This window comes from Ovis canadensis, chromosome 24 (genome assembly GCF_042477335.2).
Source record: "Ovis canadensis isolate MfBH-ARS-UI-01 breed Bighorn chromosome 24, ARS-UI_OviCan_v2, whole genome shotgun sequence".
Taxonomy (NCBI): Eukaryota; Metazoa; Chordata; class Mammalia; order Artiodactyla; family Bovidae; genus Ovis; species Ovis canadensis.
In genome coordinates, this window is record NC_091268.1 from 24751876 (window position 1) to 24771353 (window position 19478).

At 44.2% G+C, this 19478-nt stretch overlaps 1 long non-coding RNA gene across 2 annotated transcripts; it reads right to left on the reverse strand.

Moving 5' to 3' along the window:
* Positions 1 to 567: 567 nt before the first annotated feature.
* On the reverse strand, positions 568 to 13182 carry LOC138428703 (uncharacterized). 2 transcript variants are annotated; one of them, XR_011252547.1, is made up of 4 exons: positions 13052 to 13175; positions 3634 to 3709; positions 3273 to 3390; positions 568 to 861 (listed from the first exon to the last, which is right to left on the reverse strand). It is a non-coding gene; the product is annotated as an uncharacterized lncRNA (long non-coding RNA). The 2 variants fall into 2 exon arrangements; XR_011252548.1 differs by lacking the exon at positions 3273 to 3390 and having other exon boundaries at positions 13052 to 13182.
* Positions 13183 to 19478: the final 6296 nt, after the last annotated feature.

The following is a 19478-nucleotide window of genomic DNA, read 5'->3' on the forward strand; positions in this document are numbered from 1 at the left end:
GGGGTCTCTCTATGATTAAAAACTCTCCCGGCTGCCCTCACTAGATCTTGCAAGGATTGTTTATTTAACCTCTCTATCTTTTGTAACTTTTCTTTTATATCGGAGGCTGCTTGATTTACAAATGCTAAAATAACTGCCGCTCGTGACTCATCTGCCTGTGGGTCCATAGGGGTATACTGTCTAAAAGCTTTTATTATCCTTTCCAGGAAGGCTGCTGGGCTCTCATTTGGCTCTTGTCTCACTGAATTTATTTTGGCCAAATTAGTTGGCTTTCTGGCAGCCGCTCTAAGGCCAGCCATGAGAGTCTGACGGTACACTCGGAGACGCTCCTTACCTTCAGCGCGTTCGAAGTCCCCGTTGGGTCGCACCAAGGGGATCCCCTCCTCAATGAGGTTAGGCTGTATTGTGGGCCTCCCATCCACCCCTGGCACAATTTTTCCGGCCTTTTGACAGGATCCATTTGCGCTCTTCTGTAGTGAAAAGTACCCGTAACAGTTGCTGACAATCATCCCAAGTGGGATTGTGAGTAAACAGGATAGACTCTAAAAGATCAATAAGACCCTGCGGTTTTTCAGAGAAGGAGGGAGTCTGGGTTTTTTAATTGTACAAATCACTATTGGAGAAGGGCCAATACTGATATGTCCATTCTCCACCCTCTCTGGCTGGCCCCGCCCGGACTGGAAACGCATGAATGGTGGAGGAGGGAACCTCCGGGTCTTCTTCCGCTACGCCAGCCATTTTCTTTTCTTTTCTTTTCTTTTTTTTTGCCCTTTTCCGAGTTCCCTAGGCGGGGCCCCTTTTTCTGGGAGGAGCTGAAGGCTTGGTTTTCTTTCTGGCTTTTCCCGATGAAACCTGTGGAACCTGTGGAAGCAAGGGTGGGGAAGAGGGAAGGAAGTGAGGGGCTGAAAAACAAAAGGTTTTAGCCAGGCCAGGGGGTTTTTTACCAAGTCCTGTCAGACCAAAATGTATGGAGTTTGGTCTGGCTGGGTGTCCTGAAGGGTAGGGGGTGAGCACATTCTCTCTGACTGCTCGAATAGTAGGCAGGCTGAAGGTGCCTTTTTGTGGCCAGCTGACATCAAAAGCAGGCCACTCGGCAGAACAAAAAGTTACTAACTTGCTTTTCTTCACCAGCAATGATAGATTCTGTGCTCTAGACTTGAAATCAGAGAAGTGGTTAATCATAAGAGATAAAGGAGTAGAAGTTGTCTGTCCCATGATCACAGAAAAGCACACTGGGAGCCAACAGAGCACACAAAGAGCAACACAGACACCACAAATAGACAAACAGATAACGAACACAAGGTGGCCACCGACAATGCACTCAATCTTACCTGCAGGGTGTTCACAGAGCCAGCTGCCTCCCCAGCACGAAACTGGGCCCCGGCCTTACGCTGACTTAATCCAGTAACCAGAGCCAGCTGCCTCCCCAGCACAAAACCGGGCCCCAGCCTTACGCTGGACTTGGCTCTGCACTTTACAGCCAGATGCCTCCCCAGTACGATACCGGGCCCCGGACTTGATCTGGGCTTCTGCAACGTTAGCACCGGTGCTCAGAGCTCTTATCTCCTAACGAGGTTACTCCCTTCTACCAGGAGAGTTGTCCTCCCCGGCGGGACGGAGATCCCGGACGAGCCCCCAGATGTTATGCTCCGAGCCCGTATCTCCGAACCGACCGAGAGAGCAAGTCCACCACAGTATTGCAAACGCAAGAAGGGAGTTTGTTTATTCCTAGCGCACTAGGGCCCAAGTCTCATCCCACACAAGGGAATCCGACAAGAGCCCCAAACAAAGGAGTATGGCGGCTTATATACAGGCAGTTCTTTGTCTCAGTTACAGGAGTAGCTGGTGTTACATGATTGGCCAGGCAGGATGAGCGTATATCCTGTCTCTTTCTGGTAAACATGACTCAGGTCCTAGAGACTGTCGTTTGGTCCCTAACACTAATAATCAGTACTAACCTGGGCTGGACCTTCACCCCGGGCTGGGCTCAGGTGTCTCGTTCACCATGCAGCTCCAAGTGGTACGGACTTACTTTGACTTCTATTAACAGATGAGGCTCAGAGAAGTCAATCAACTTTCCCAGAGTCACACAACTTGGGAGAGGTTTACCAGGCTCCCCAACAGTATGCTAGTCAATGTGTGAAAATGCTTGTAAAATGTCAAGCTTTGAACAAAGCTACAATGTTGTCGATTCATGGGGTCACAAAGAGTCAGACACTACTGAGCGACTGGACTGAACTGAACTGATGCTATAGCTTCCTGGCTTCCCTGGTGGCTCAGTAGCAAAGAATCCACCTACCAACGCAGGAGAGGATCCCTGGGTTGGGAAGATCCTCTAAAGAAGGAAATGGCAACCCACTCCAGTATTCTTGCCTGGGAAATCCCCTGGACAGAGGAGCCTGGCGTGCTGCAGTGCATGGGGTCGCAAGGAGTCAGACACGATGTTGTCTGTGATTGCAAGGGGACGGGGGTGGAGGTGAAGAGAACATGGAAGTGGTGAGTAGTGAGTGGGGTAATCTGAGGGGTCTTCCTGGAGGAAGCAGATGTGATCAGGTCTTGAAGTAGATTATGGCTATTGACAAGCAGAGAAAAGGGTGAGGGAATTCCAGGTGGGTGGATTGGCAGGGGCAAAGGCAGGGAGGGGGAATTACTCAGCTCTGTGCATGGGTGAGAAAGAAGATTGTCTCTGGAGATTACTAACAAGAGGACTGAGATGAATTGAGTGTGGTTAAAACAGTACGTGGAAGGACATTTTAATTATGTTATAACCGCAACTGTGTTAGTATTACTCGAAGGCTTGCTAGGTACTGGGTGCTCTGACTAGCATTTAGCTCTAAACTTCAGTTTTCTCATCTGAAAACAGGTTAAATAGTTGTCTGTCTCTCAGGGCTGTTATGAGGATTATGTGAAAGAAGTGTGAAGTAGTGAAGTGAAAGTCACTCAGTTGTGTCTGACTCTTTGTGACCCCATGGACTATAGCTTGCAGGCTCCTCTGTCCATGGGGATTCTCCAGGCAAGAATACTGGAGTGAGTTGCCATGCCCTCCTCCAGGGGATCTTCCCAACCCGTGGATTTAACCCAGGTCTCACGCATTGCAGGCAGATTCTTTACTGTCTGAGCTACCAGGGAAGCCCAGCTACAGGAGGTAGCCTGTCCCTTCTTTAGGGGATCTTCCTGGCCCAGGAATCAAACCAGGGTCTCCTGCATTGCAGGCAGATTCTTTACCAGGAATAGGTGTCCAACTCTTATAAGCCTAGAAACATATTCCGTACCTGCAGCTTCCTGGTCCCCCATCCTCTTCGGGCATGCCCTGGGTACGTTCCACTCATTCACGCATTCTACAGCGTTTCCTGAGCGCCCAGAGCTTCCTAGATAGCTCGGCTGGAGGGTCTGTGCAGAACAGGGATGCCACTCAGACAATCCACCTCTTCTCCCAGCCAGTGTTCTCTCCCCGCCCCACCACGCCTCAGCCTCCCACCCAGGCTTGGCACTAACTAAACCTTTGTACAATCAATAACAATTATAGTAGCTATGCGAGACGTCATTTCTATTGTCCCCATGAGGTTGTTAGGAGACTGAAAGTAGGACAAAAATAGCTATGAGATCTCCTGGTGAAGTCAGGATCATTCTTACCTGAATGGGAAGCGTCATCATCACGGAAAATAGGATTTCCTTTTTCTCTTAAAAGACTCAGCTTTATGGTCTTGCCCTGTAACAGAGTGTGAACGCAGGCTCAACCTTTGGGAGGATAGATCGACACTTGCCAGCAGTGTCGAGGCACTTAGAGGTGTTATGAGTGTTGCAGTGTTGACGTTAAGAAAACCAAAGTTACATCATTGTCCATTCTTAAGAAGAGCTGGTTAGGTCAACAATGAAACAATGTACCCGTTTTGTACAATATTATAGCGCTATCAAAAACAAGGAAAGAGGGCTTCCCTGCTGGCTCAGTGGTCAAGAATCCACCTGCCAGTGCAGGGGACATGGGTTAGATCCCTGATAGGGGAGGATCCCACATGCTGAGGAGCAACTAAGCCCATGCCCACAACTATTGACCCAGTGCTCTAAAGCCTGTCAGCCACCAACTGCTGAAACCTACGTGCCTAGAGCCTGTGCTCTGCAACAAGCGAAGCCGCTGCAATGAGGCGCCTGCACACTCCCACTCGCCGCAACTAGAGAGAAGCTCACGAAAATCAGCAACGAAGACGCAGCAAGCCATAAATAAATAAAGATAAATCTTAAAAAAAAAAAAAAAAGGAAGGAGATTTGCAGGCAGGGAAATTGAAAAATATCCAGAATACATTAAATGAAAACTTTGAAAATCTAGCTGCTTAACAGTATGTGTGGTGTGATATTAGAAAACCTCCCTTGATTGTCTCTTGGGAGAAGGACAAGCCTGGCTAGCAGGATTTATTTTTTATCATTTCAGAGAAAAGAAAGGGCTTCCCAGGTGGTGCAGTGGTAAAGAATCCACCTGTCAGTGCAGGAGATGCAAGAGACTCAGGTTTGATTCCTTGGAAGGGAAGATCCCCTGGAGGAGGAAATGGTCCAGTTCATTTCAGTTCCGTTCAATTCAGTCACTCAGTCGTGTCCGACTCTTTGCGACCCCATGAATCACAGCAAGCCAGGCCTCCCTGTCCATCACCAACTCCCGGAGTTTACTCAGACTCACGTCCGTCGAGTCAGTGATGCCATCCAGCCATCTCATCCTGGTCGTCCCCTTCTTCTCCTGCCCCCAATCCCTCCCAGCATCAAAGTCTTTTCCAATGAGTCAACTCTTCGCATGAGGTGGCCAAAATACTGGAGTTTCAGCTTTAGCATCATTCCTTCCAAAGAAATCCCAGGGTTGATCTCCTTCAGAATGGACTGGTTGGATCGCCTTGCAACCCACTCCAATATTCTTGCCTGGAAAGTTCCATGAACAAAGGAGCCTGGTGAGCGACAGTCCTAGTGTCACAAAGAGTCGGACACGACTGAGCGACTGAGCAGGAAAAAGAAAGGAGAAAAGACAGTGTAGGAATTGATCCTTGACTTTGCAGATGGAGTGGTTAGTACCCAGGGTTTGAACCCAGGTCTCCCGCATTGCAGGAGTACACAAATCCCAGTACACAAATTCCTAACCATCCCTCCTTACCAAACCTGAGGCTGAGCTGTGTGGGAAAGAGGTGATTCTTAGCTACAGTGCACTTTCCAAGGGGCAATGAAGATGGCTTTACCCAAACTAGCCTTTCCCAAACATACCACTTCTGAAATTCCCCCAGCCCTCCTTACTAATCAGGGCAGTGGGAGAGGTGTGTGAGCAAATACCATCTGCTTGCATCACTAAGAGCAAGCAGAGTAAATCCTACAAGCAGGCTTCCCATTACCTGTGGCAACTATAGTTACATCCGAAACTCCAATCAAACCACCTCTCAATTCAGTTCAGTCATTCAGTGGTGTCTGACTCTTTGCGACCCCATGGACTGCAGGATGCCAGGCCTCCTTGTCCATCACCAACTCTCGGAGTTTACTCAAACTCACATCTGTTAAGTCGGTGATGTAATCCAACCATCTCATCCTCTGTCATCCCATTCTCCTCCTGCCCTCAATCTTTCCCAGCATCAGGGTCTTTTCCAGAGTCAGTTTTTTCTCATTAGGTGGCCAAAGTATTAGAGCTTCAGCTTCAGCATCAGTCCTTCCAATGAATATTCAGGACTGATTTCCTTTAGGAGAGACTGGTTGGATCTCCTTGCAGTCCAAGGGACTGTCAAGAGTCTTCTCCAACATCACATTTCAAAAGCATCAGTTCTTCGGTGCTCAACTTTCTTTATGGTCCAACTCTCACATGACTCTCTCCAAACATGACTACTGGAAAAACCATAGCTTTGACTAGACAGACCTTTGTCAGCAAAGTAATGTCTCTGCTTTTTAACATGCTGTCTAGGTTGGTCATAACTTTTCCTCCAAGGAGCAAGCGTCTTTTAATTTCATGGCTGCAGTCACAATCTGCAGCTCTGATTTTGGAGCCCCCCAAAATAAAGTCTCTCACTGTTTCTATTGTTTCCCCATCTATTTGCCATAAAGTGATGGACTGGACGCCATGATTTTAGTTTTCTGAATGTTGAGTTTTAAGCCAGCTTTTAAACTCTCCTCTTTCACTTTCATCTAGAGGCTCTTTAGTTCTTCGCTTTCTGCCATAAGGGTGGTGGCATCTGCATATCCAAGGTTATTGATATTTCTCCCGGCAATCTTGATTCCAGTTTGTGCTTCATCCAGCCTGGCATTTCACATGATATACTCTGCATATAAGTTAAATAAGCACCACCTCTAGAAGAAACCAACATGTCACTGCCCTTCCCAGGGCTTAGTATGCCAGGACCAAATTAGAAATGCAGTCTTCTAATCTTGTTCACGTCTTCAGTCATTTATTCACTCACTAGGTTTTTATCAAAGGCTTAATTTATACTAGCCCTTATGATGGACCCTGGAAATAAAAAGATGAGTGAGATCCATTCTCAGCCTTGAAGGAGCTCACAGACCAATGGGAGAAGGTAGGCAATTAAGTAAATAATTATAATTTTATGAAAGAAGTTAGTGAAAACCCAAGTATTTAGTGAAAACCCAAGTATTTAGTGAAAATCCCTACTCCCCAACTGGTGATGCTCAGGAAAACAGAAGCAGTCATCACAAGAAAATTTTAATGAAGTGCCTGGTCTTTTATAAGTTTAATTGATAAGTTTAGTTCTCATGCATTTGGTCTTTCTGTTTCCTTAAGCTTCCTCTTGGCTGTGAATTATTTTTACATTATATTTATTCTGAAATAATCATAGATTCATAAATTGTTGCAAAAATAACATTAAGCAGTGTGATGTATCCTGCATCCAGCTTCCCTCATGAGCAACATCTCACATAACTAAAGTGCATTAGCAGACCCAGGAAACTGACATTGGCTTGATAGAATTAGCCTCACTACAAACCCCCTGCCCACTGAATGCAGCATCTGGCGTGCCCATAACCCTCTTTCTTGGGTGTTGGTCAGTCTGTCTGAGTGTTTGCCACTGCTGGCAAAATCAAATTCCCATCTTGCAAAGTTACAAAATTCCTGAAGTTGATCTAAATGACACTAGAGAACCATTCAAAGCATTGCCAAAGATATTGACAAATGAGCATCTGGCCAATGAGATTCCTAGACCAAGACACCACTAAAGATTTAAGGGGAAATGATGAGAAGAAAACAGAACAGGTGCTTGAAAAGAGAACAACTTCATGATGAAAAGACTAAGAAAGGCCTTCTGGGAAACTCAGAGCATCTAATAATATTTTTGCAAATATGACTCTCTGTACGATACAGTGTGAAACTTGTAGTAAAGGATGTCATATCACACTTTCAAAAAAATTTTTTTCAGGAAATTATGTCTAAAAGAAAAAAGAAATATCAGCCCTGACTTCATCTATTTAGTCTAAGAATTAGTACAGAATTACAATTGTAATTTTGTTGACTAAAGATAGAATAATGCCTGTAAATTTTAGTTTCATTTAGTTTTCATTTCTAAAGGTGGAATTTCAATCAAATTCTTTTTCTCTTGACATTTACCATGACACTTTAGTTTCATTCTAACTAAATTTGCTTTTACTCTACTTTTTATGGTACAAATGATCCTCAAAAGTGAAAAGTTTCCTGAGAAGTTACTAAAGGGCAAAGGACACAGTGACTATTTCTTCCTGGGAGTGGTCAGGAAGTTCTTCCCGTAAGTAACTTTTGGGGTGGGTGTTGAAGGATGTGTAGGAGTTCACCAAGTGAAGAAGAGTAGAAAGTTTATATAGTTAGAGAATAGAGTGAGTAGAAGTCAGTGAAGGATGGAAGAGCATGGCTTCCCTTCAAATACTGTGAGTGGGCCACTATGTGACTGCTGCAGACTGGGATGGGGTTGGGAGTGTTCTTTGTCATAGGAGGCAGCACTCCTGAGCCTCATTGAAGAGCTGATGCTTAATGCCAAGGAAGTGGGGAACCACTGGAGGGCTTTGAGCTGAGGCAGAACATGATCAATGTTGCAATTTAGAAGACTCCCTTGCTGCTGTGAATTAGTGGTGGTGAGGCTGAAGGTAGGAAAACAATTTTTGTTCTTTTTTTGGCCACACCATGGGGCTCGTAGCATCTTTGTTCCCTGACCAGGAACTAAACCGGGCCCTCAGCAGTGAAAGTTCAGAGTCCTAAGCACTAGGCCAGGAAAACAAATTTAGAGGGTGGTGACTAAGACATAGGTCTAGATTAGGTCACTGTGTAGAGTCAGGCTCCACCCCTGACTAGCCCTGGGATCCTTCCTTAACCATTACCAGCCTCAGCTTCTTCATCTGTATAATGGAAATATAACAGTCCCCATCTCATAGGATTATCAGGAAGATTAATTGCCAAATAAAAATTATGACCAACCTAGATAGCATATTCAAAAGCAGAGACATTACTTTGCCAACAAAGGTCTGTCTAGTCAAGGCTAAGGTGTTTCCGGTAGTCATGTATGGATGTGACAGTTGGACTGTGAAGAAAGCTGAGCACCGAAGAATTGATGCTTTTGAACTGTGGTGTTGGAGAAGACTCTTGAGAGTCCCTTGGACTACAAGGAGATCCAACCAGTCCATTCTGAAGGAGATCAGTCCTGGGATTTCTTTGGAAGGAATGATGCTGAAGCTGAAACTCCAATACTTTGGCCACCTCATGCGAAGAGTAGACTCATTGGAAAAGACTCTGATGCTGGGAGGGATTGGGGGCAGGAGGAGAAGGGGGAAACAGAGGATGAGATGGCTGGATGGCATCCCTGACTTGATGAATGTGAATCTGAGTGAACTCTGGGAGTTGGTGATGGACAGGGAGGCCTGGCATGCTGTGATTCATGGGGTTGCAAAGAGTCAGACACGACTGAGTGATTGAACAGAACTGAACTGAACTGAATCCACTATCAGATAAGGACCACATTGGAGGCTAGATGATGAGAGATGATGGTTATATTAAGTGTTATAATTTAGGCTGGATAGAGATGAAGGACGTGAACTTGAGCAAAGTCCACGAGACAGTGGAGGACAGTGAAGTCTGGTGTGCTGTAGTCTATGGGTCTCAAAGAATCGGACACGACTTAGCAACTGAACAACAACAACAAGAAATGAAGGATGAAGGTGGATGAGAAACTCCAGAAATACATTGGCCTTGCATCCAATGGCCCGGAAACAGATTGCAGGTAAGGGAAGGACGTGGTTCAGGAGGAATGTGGACTCCAGATCTTGGACCTGGCTGCCTGGGTTGGGCGAGTATCGTTCACTGACTCAGAGACAAAGGCAGAGGAGCGGTTTTTGAGTTCAGAGTCAGGGGGTTTGGTTTTGAGCATGGGTAGAAATGCGAGGGGCCCTCTCCTAGTTAGGAGGTTTTATCTCTGTGTCAGGAATGCTTTTATTTAATGTGAGTTGGTCATAACTTGTTCCGTAAAGAACTAGAGCAGCCGTGGTAGCTCTATCAACCACTAGAAGTTATGCCAAACATTTATAGTTTGAAGAACAACAGACTTTGTTCAAAGAAGGAGAGGACTGAGAACAGAAATTCTAGGGAACTTCACATGTCTTGAAGTCATTTGTATTAGAAGTAACCAAGGGAATTCCCTGGTGGCCCAGTGGTTAGGACTCTCTACTCTCACTGCTGAGGGTCCGGGTTCATTCCGGGGTCAGGGAACTAAAAAAATCCCACAAGCCATACAGCCTGGCCAGAAACAACAGCAAAAATATTTTGAAGTGTTATGGATCAGGAACACCATTCAGTTCATAGTAAAAGGTCATTATTAAAAAAAAAAAAAAACTAATAGAGAGACACCTAATTCTGGCTCTATGAAGAAGTAGATTCCCTAATATTCCACCCACTGAAACAGCTAAAATGCTGGATAAAATGCTTGAATGCATCTTTTAAACATTTTTCTGATCTAGCATTAAAGTAAGAAATCCACAAAGTCCCCAGAGACATGAAGTTAGGGATACTGGGTGGTGAGCATCCATTAAAGACCAGTTTTTTCCTGAGGGTTTGTTTCAAACTCTAGAGAACCTGAGCTTCACCTTTAAAGGTTACAGTGGGTAAAAGGGCAAGACATAGTCTAGGGGACCCCTCAATTGAGAATTTTACAGTAGATTCATAAGAGAGCTGAACCCCAAAGGATTAAACACTGAGAGGATGAGTGAGAAATATACCCTGCCAGACAGAAGAGAGAGCTACTAATACAAAACTTGTCTGTCTCGATCATGGGGGTGAGTGTGAGAGATTTGCCATTACAAGTGGGTCTTCACTCAGGCTTGTGACCCAAATTCATGCTACGTAAGTAGTGAAAAAAAACCCAAACAAACACTCAAGCAAATAATGTAATTTAAAGATGGTCAAAGGTTGAAAGGAAGGAGGGTCCCCAGGGATTAGCAGAAGTGACATTAACTACTCATTAATGGAACTTAACTTTACAACAGAACTCAAACGTCACCTACAACAAAGTTCTAAAAAAAAATGAATAGCTCACAGTCAAAAAAAAAAAAAATCACACACAGGGGAAGGAAGCACAGCACCATTAGTAGAAATGTAAGTGGATCAGACTCTCCTGTCAAAAGGCAAAGATTTTTCAGACCAGATGTATTATGTATAAGAGGTATATTTAAAGCTTAAGAATTCTATCGAGATTAAAAGTCAAATCAGAAATTCCCTGGCAGTCTAGTGGTTAGGATTCGATGCTTATGCTGCCCTGTTCAGGTCCAATCTCTGGTTGGGAAACTAAAATCCTAAAGCCGTGGAGTGTAGTCAAAAAACAAATAAAATAAAAAGTCAAATGTTATGGGGAAAATAAAATAAAACAAAGTAAACTAGAAAGTCAAGTGGAAGTGTTAGTCACTCAGTCGTGTCTGACTTTTTGTGACCCCATGGCCTGTAAACTTCCAGGCTCCTCAGTCCATGGAATTCTCCAGGCCAGAATGCTGGAGTGGGTAGCCATTCTTTTCTCCAAGGGATCTTCCCAACCCATATACAAAAAGTGAAATGCCAGATAAACATAATGAAAATAAAGTTAGTATCACTCTATTAGTATAAGACAAATAGACTTTGAGATAAAAAGATTACCAGAGGTCAAGAGAGTCATTGCATAATGATAACAAATTCAATAAGAAGATGTAACAATTCTAGTTCTGTTCTAATATTTTTCCTTTTTTGAAGGAGAGGCTTATCTTGCTTGGTTTTAATAGCTTTTCAGATATTTCAGATTTCAGTGCAGTTCAGTCACTCAGTCGTGTCCGACTCTTTGTGACCCCATGAACTGCAGCACGCCAGGCCTTCCTGTCCATCACCAACTCCCAGAGTTTACTCAAACTCATATCCATTGAGCCGGTGATGCCATTCAACCATCTCATCCTCTGTCGTCCCCTTCTCCTCCTGCCTTCAATCTTTCCCAGCATCAGGGTCTTTTCAAATGAGTCAGCTCTTCGCATCAGATGGCCAAAGTATTGGAGTTTCAGCTTCAGCATCAGTCCTTTCAATGAATATTCAGGACTGATTTCCTTTAGGATGAACTGGTTGGATCTCCTTGCAGTCCAAGGGACTCTCAAGAGTCTTCTCCAACACCACGGTTCAGAAGCATCAATTCTTTGGCACTCAGCTTTCTTTATAATCCAACTCTCACATCCATACATGACTACTGGAAAAACCGTAGCTTTGACTAGACGGACCTTTGTTGGCAAAGTAAGGTCTCTGCTTTTTAATATGCTGTCTAAGTTGGTCATAAAAAATTTCAAATTTAGCTTAAACTAATAAGACTAAGTTCCACGAGAGTAGAAATTTTTGTCTCTTTTTGTTCACTTCTATTTTCCCAATGCCTGGTAAACATGGGGCCGCACGTGGGTTAGGCACTCCATAAATGAAACACTTTGTTGGAGGCTTATGGTGTGTCAAGTCATGTATATTGTGACATCCAGTCCCATCACTTCATGGCAAATAGCCAGTTCCAGCACCCCACTGGGCCCAGGTCTCCTGATTCTGGCTTCTGACCCCCAGGAGCCTGGGCTAGTCATGACAGCATCCTGTAAGCTATGTGTCATCAATTCTCACCCACTCTGCAGTCAGTCACAAGCTGGGGGAAAACCCAAGAAACAAAAGCAGCCGTCCACAGGTTCCCGAGCGGTGCTCAAGGTGACTCAGGCTGAGATACAGCATTGCCTGGGCTTGTGGCCAGACACGTGGCAGCCACAGGGCCCAGCCCTGCCCGGGTACAGGACCCGTGCACCCAGGAAGCTGCTCTCCTGGCCTCTCAGGAGGAAGCACCCAGGACCTCTTCTCCTTTCACAAGCTAGATTCTGCCTCAGGTTCCTGCTCAGTTTCTGCAACTTCACATCTCTGAGCCAGCTCTGTAAAATGAGATGGTGATGCCCACCTTGCACTGCCTGGTAATGATGAGATCATATACAGAAAGTGCCTAGCTCCTCACTACTCTTCCTAAGGATATGACATTTGAATACTTTAATATGTCATCATTACCATTGGTGATCTCCAAGTCAAGGAGTAGGAAATAGTAAGAAATTCATTGCCTCTTGCTCAGCAGGTAGACTTCCTTGGTGGCTCAGATGGTTAAGAATCTGCCTGCAAGGCAGGAGATCAGGGTTCCATCCCTGGTTTGGGAAGATCCCTTGGAGAAGGAAATAGCCACCCACTCTAGTATCCTTGCCTGGAGAAGTCCACGGGCAGAGGAGCCTGGCAGGCTACAGTTCAGGGGTTCACAAAGAGTCGGACACAGTTGAACAGCTATCACTTTCACTTTCAGCAGGTAGATGACCTCGAGGATTGCCTGAGCCCTGAGCCTTTGGCATAGACACCTTGCACGCGACTCCTCTCTGCAGACCCCAGGGTACCCTCTCTCTCTCTCCCTCTTCTAGTCTCCCACCACAAGTTTCTCATCCCCAAGGCCAGACCACGGGTCTAGTTTATAACAAAGCTGACAACTTTTGCTAAGTCACTGCTTCCCAAATGTGGTCCCTGCACCATCCTGATGGTGACCAGATAACAGGAGGAGGGCTTTACCTGTAGGCTTTCAGTGATAGTGAACCGTGTGGCAAGAGAGTTCCCTTTCAACTCTTTCATAATCGCCGTCATCAAGAAACTGATCATACCAGAGGATGTGGCTGTTTTGTACATTAGAAGAGACAAATATCAGCAAGGTCACATGACTCAGCCTAGCTGGATATTTTAGACATACAAGAAGTTACAACGAATAAAAACAGGAAGAGCTATGCAATCGCAACTCTGCTAATGAAATAAAAACATTTAAGTGTTATCTAAGTCCCCTGTGTATCCCTCTCTGATGCTGTTCCCCTTCATCCCTCTCATGAACACATCACTTTGCTCTAGGACTAACCAGTCTGAACTGACAGCTGATAATTTTCGTGCACATCCTCCCCTCCTAGGTACCTCATCCCTAGGTAGTACTTTGCAGACTGTAGTTGGACTTATCCTTGTTATGTTGTTGAACTTGAAATGTTAACATATGTAGCCTTAGTTCATGTATTTTAACTACTGTGTGAGATTCCATTGTAGCATTATGCGGCCACTTATCTATCCAGTCTACTTTGGAAGAATATTTATGTTGTTTCTAGGTTCTTAAGGTGATTTTTTTAATGGGTCAATGAAATGAGTACCTTCTTTCACTGATTTTTGTTTATGCGTGTTAAATCTCAAGTTTTAATAATAAAATTCAATAGCTTTGACTCTATAATTGTAAAACCTTGCTTTACATATCATTTTCACGTCTCTAAAGTCTATAGGTGTGTGCCAAGTCACTTCAGTCGTGTCCGACTCTTTGAGACCCCAAGGACTGTAGCCCACCAGGCTCCTCTGTCCATATGATTCTCCAGGCAAGAATACTAGAGTGGGTTGTCATGACCTCTTCCAAGGATCTTCCCGACCCAGGGGTGGAACCCACGTCTCTTATGTCGCCTCTCTTCAGTCACTCGAAACATCATGAGGACTAATTGACTCTCTGTTTGCTTACATCTCACAAGACAGAGCTAATCAAGTAAGTCACAAACACTCAAAGATGAAATTACAGATATGCACAGTTTATTTGTCACCATTGATAAGTATTTAATGCCTTCCACTCTGAGATAGACATCCTTCAGCCTTAGACATAATGTATAGAAATTTGTGATTAAATTAGCATTGCTTAGCATTATTAGCATTAAAACCCCCAAATTTGTAACAATAATCAAATAATCTTAAGAAACCCAGAGTACAATCAGAATTGGAGATGGAATTTAGACTCTCTAAACAGCTGCCTTCCACGAGACAAGTTTAATGTGGTCAGTTTTCCACTGTGGGATTGTCAAACAGAATCCACTTAAAGACTTTACCCTTCAATATACACATAAGGAGGAACAGCACTTTTGTTTGAAATTATCCATTTTTTCATGGGAGTGCTATCAGATAGACTTCCTGAGCACATAACCTGTGATGATTCTAGAAGGAATTATGAGTGGGCAATCATGAATGACCAGTGCCACAAAAGGCGTAGTGATTATACCATTAGCTGATCTTGTGAGAAGATTCTGGAATGCCTGTATCAGAATTCAGAGCCCTTAATAACCTGTTTTAAGGTTCCCAGAAATATAATACCCTCATGGGTTTAGCAGCTTATGGACTCGCTTTTATGCCTAACATCATACTATCCTGCAACAGAAGGAGACAAAATTGTAAAGACTCAACCATTAACCCTTTAAAACTTACACGATATTCCAAAGTGTAGTTGATTTGACCGACTCCATTTAAAAAAAAATTATGTTTATTTGGCTGCACTGGGACTTAGTTGCAGCAGGCGGGGTCTTCGATCTTCATGGCTGCTTGCGGGATCTTTAGCTGTGGTATGTGGAATCTGGTTCCCTGACCAGAGATGGAACCCAGATCCCCTGCATTGAGAGAGCGGAGTCTTAGCCAGTGGACCACCAGGGAAACCCCATCACTGAGTCCATTTTTAACAAACACTAAATTCCTTCACTCTGATTGGATCCATCCTGTTCAATCCGTTAAAGTCACGTGTGTCCCAGGATCCTTATAAAAGACATTCATGTCTGTTCTGTGTTGATTGTTATCTCTCAGGTTTTTTTGGCCATCACAAATAATGTTGCTTTGTGTGTCATGATGCACGTGGTTAAGACTTCTCCTGGGTTATATAGTGAGGAGTGGAAATGCTGGATATGTGCCTCTCCCATTTCAATAGCTATTGCTCAAATGCTAACCTTAGGTGAGGAAAGTCTTCTAAGTGGTCTCCAGCCAAGTAGGAGAGTTTTTGTTTCTCTATATTCTTTGCTGTTGTTTTTCAGTCACTCATTCACGTCCGACTCTTTGAGATCCCAAAGAGTCTCAAAGACTGCAGAGACTGCAGCACGCCAGGCTTCCCTGTCCTCCACTATCTCCCATCGTTTTGCTCAAACTCATGTCCACTGAGTCAGCGATGCCATCCAACCATCTCATCCTCTGTCATCCCCTTCTCCTCCTGCCTTTAGTCTTTCCCAGCATCAGGATCTACATCCTTACTAGTAACTTTCAAATTTTTTCCTACTTTTCTGATACAGACAGCTTCAGCTAGGTACCGGTCTACCTTTAACTCCTCTATAACACTTGCTAAGCATGCTTTGTCACCAAAAGACATTGGATCTCAGGATCAGGACCTTCCGTAAGCAGAAGAATATAAACAAGATTTTACTTTCCATCTGCTCATCACTATTCTTAGGCAAGTGACATGACTTTCCAACTGAGATAGGAATATGGAATTTCCTTTTATGATAAATAATACAGAGAAAGTAAAAGAGGGGAATAATAACACGTTGTTGCATGTGATAATTGTAAGACAAAAATTTTACAGGGGGACTTGGATGACTGTAGACAGAGGTAACGCTGTACTCATGACTAATCACGAGGGAACACTCTGAGACCGGCGGCTTCTGCAGCAAGGTAAGCACCTACCTGAAAACAGCAGCATTACAGAAATGAAAGAAATTCTAGGGATGGTGTAATATGACCTATGTTTCACATGTGATGAAACAGGGGGCCAGAGAGAGGAAATAAATTGCTTGTGGTGGCACAGTGAGTCAGGGACCAAGTGGAAGCTGGCATTCAGGTTTTCGGGACTAAGCATGTGATGCGGTACTGGACTGGATTGGCAGGAAAGAGGAAGGCAGCCTTGGAAAGGGCTAGGAAAAGCTGCTCTAGCTCCTGGTCCTGTGCAACCAGTGGTTGCAGTTTAATCATCCATTACCCCCACCCTGGGGTGTTGGGTGGAGTCCCATGGCCTGCTTTTGATCCCCATCTCGGGGTATTGGATAGAGTCCCATGGCCTGCTTCTCATCCCCATCTCGGGGTGCTGAATGGAGTCCCATGGCCTGCTTCTGATCCCCATCTCAGGGTGCTGGATGCAGTCCCATGGCCTGCTTCTCCTCTCCATCTTGGACTCTTGAGAATGGATTCTCAGGTCTGCTCTGCTCTCTCAGGTGCCTCAGAGGTGAGGTACTTAAGAACATGCTTTCCTTATTCCGCACAGCAACTGACCCACCTGCCGTCTTCTCCACAACCATGGCTGACGATTACACACCATCTCTTCCTTCTGTTAAAATTCTCTTTTGCATCCCCCCCACCCGCCTTCTTTCCTAACTAATCACTTGTAAGTTCTCAAATCTCCTCTTTTTCTCTCAAGGATAATTGATGGGCATTACCATCTTGTCCAAAGAATTGATGCTTTTGAACTGGTGTTAAAGAAGACTCTTGAGAACCCCTTGGACTGCGAGGAAATCAAACCAATCAGTCCTAAGGGAAATCAACCCTGAATACACATTGGAAAGATTGATGCTGAAGCTGAAGCTCCAATACCTTGGTCGCCTAGTACAAAGAGCCAACACGTTGGAAAAGACCCTGATGCTGGAAAAGATTGAGGGCAGGAGGAGAAGAGGGCAGCAGAGGATAAGATGGTTACATAGCATCACCAACTCAATGGACATGAATTTCAGCAAATTCAAATGAATTTGAGCAAAAAATAATGGAGAACAGGGGAGCCTGGTGTGCTGCAATCTATGGGGTCATGACTAGCGACTGAACAGCAGCAACCACCACCTTGTCCAAGAAACCGTGTGGTCTTCCAACTGCTGGGAAGAGAAATCTCAGAAAGAAAGCGGAAGTGGAGGGTCAAAGTTTCCTCTTTCTCTCTAACTACAGTGAAGCAGACACTGATCTGCATCACAAAGTTAGTTCTGATGAAGTTGAGGACTTTTGTGCAGGTATCCTGTCATTCTCTTGACATGGGGAAGACCTGTGTGAAGCTGTAAAACTTTGTGATTGCAGAATTATTCTGAAAAGTATAGGGTTGGTCAAAAAGTGCATTCAAGTTTTTCTGTTATACTTTATGGAAAGACTTGAACCAACTTTTTGGCCAACTCTATTAAATTTTTGGGTTTCCCTGGTGGCTCAGACGGTAAAGAATCTGCAATGCAAGAGATTCAGGTTCGATCCCTGGGTCAGGAAGATCCCCTGGAGAAGGAAATGGCAACCCACTCCAGTATTCTTGCCTGGAGAACTCCATGGACAGAGGAGCCTGGTGGGCTACAGTCCTTGAGGTTGAAAAGAATTGGACACACCTGAGCACAAACACTGCACTTCACTTCAATATTAAATTTGTACAAAGAAGTACATGATACCCAGCCTGTGAAGATTATTGATTTGCCCTGTGAATTATGCTTTAAGGCCTAAGAAGTATGCAATTTTGATTATCTTAATTGATAATTTGTTGCCCAGAGGGTATTTACACCTACATCTCTGTTTGCTGAAAAGTATACTTTGTTAGGTGAGAAGAGCTTTAGAATTTCTATCTTCTACCTCTCGGCCTTTATACATAAAATTTATAATGTCATAGTCTTGTTGGACTGCTTATTCAAGCCCAGAGTTGAGTCCATCTCATTTAAAAATTCTGTATTAATTTCAAATTGCTGTTTAGCTTATGCCTTTTTGCTTATGTTTTAGTGGTTCTTCAAGGGCTATTTTTTAAGAGACACTTTGGGTTAAAAAATTTTTTATTTATTTGTTTTTGGCTGAGCTGAGTTTTCATTGCTGCACAGGCTTTTTCTAATGTAGCGCTCAGGTTTCTCACTGCGGTGGCCTCTCCTGTTGCAGAGCATGGACTCTAGGGCCTGAGGGCTCAGTAGTTGTGGCTCCCAGGCTCTAGGGCACAAGTTCACTAGTTGTGGCACATGGGCTTAGAGGCTGTTCAGCGTGTGGGATCCTCCCGGGTCAGGGATCGAACCTGTGACTCCTGCATTGGCAGGTGGACTCTTTAACTGCTGAGCCACCAGGGGAGCCCCTCAGAGGCTTTTAATACATATTTTCCACTCTCTCAACCAACACAGAAGAAACATTATACCACTTCATATAAAGTGCAGATTGCCACCCTACGGGTCCAATAATCACGCTTTATGCTACACCACCCTTTCTGCTGTACCCATCATATATATTGTATCTACATGTATTTAAAAATCACAAGATAGTACCATGCCTTTTGCTTTAAGCAGTTATGTTTTTAAATAAATTAAGGAGAGAAAAAACCAATCTTTCAGGACTTCCCTGGTGGTGCAGTGGCTGACTCTGCACTCCCAATGCAGGGGGCCCAGGGTTCAATCCCTGGTCAGGGAACTATGTGTTGTAACTAAAAGATCCTGTGTGCCACGAATAAGATCTGGCACAGCCAAATAAATAAATTTTTTAAAAATAAATTAGAAAACACTTATACTTACCTAAAGGTTACTATTTCTGACACTCTTTAGTTCTTCCCAATGGGTATCTAACTGAATTTCTAACTGGTATAAATTTCCTTCCATCTAAAGAACTTATTTTAGCATTTCTTAAAATGCAGGACACACTCTTAGTTTTTTAAGTCTAAAAATATCTATTTTTCCCACATACTTGAGGGATAGTTTCACTGTATTTAGAAATCTGGGTTGACGATTTGTTTCTTTTCAGTTCTTCCGAAATACTGTTCCACTGTCTTCTGGTGTCCATGATGTCGAATGAGAAGTTAGTGATGATTCACGTGCCCTCATGCATGTAATGTGTTCTTGTTTCGTTTTTTTACCTTTTGGCTGTGCTGTGTGGCATGTGGGATCGTAGACCCCTGATCAGGGATTATACCTGCACCCCCTGCACTGGCAGTGTGGAGTCTTAACCACTGGGCCACCAGGGAAGTCCCTGCAATGTGCTCTTTTCATCTGGCTCCTTTCACAAATTTCTCCTTATCTTTAGTTTTCAGTTTGACTATGATGTGACTACATGTGGATTTCCTTGTAATTGTCTTGCTGAGCTTCATAGTTTTCATGCTGTTTACTTTTCACCAAAGTTGAGAAATTTGGGGCTTTATTTCTGCAAACTTTTTTCTACCCCATTCTCTCACTTCTGTCATTCTAGGTATGTATAAGTAGAA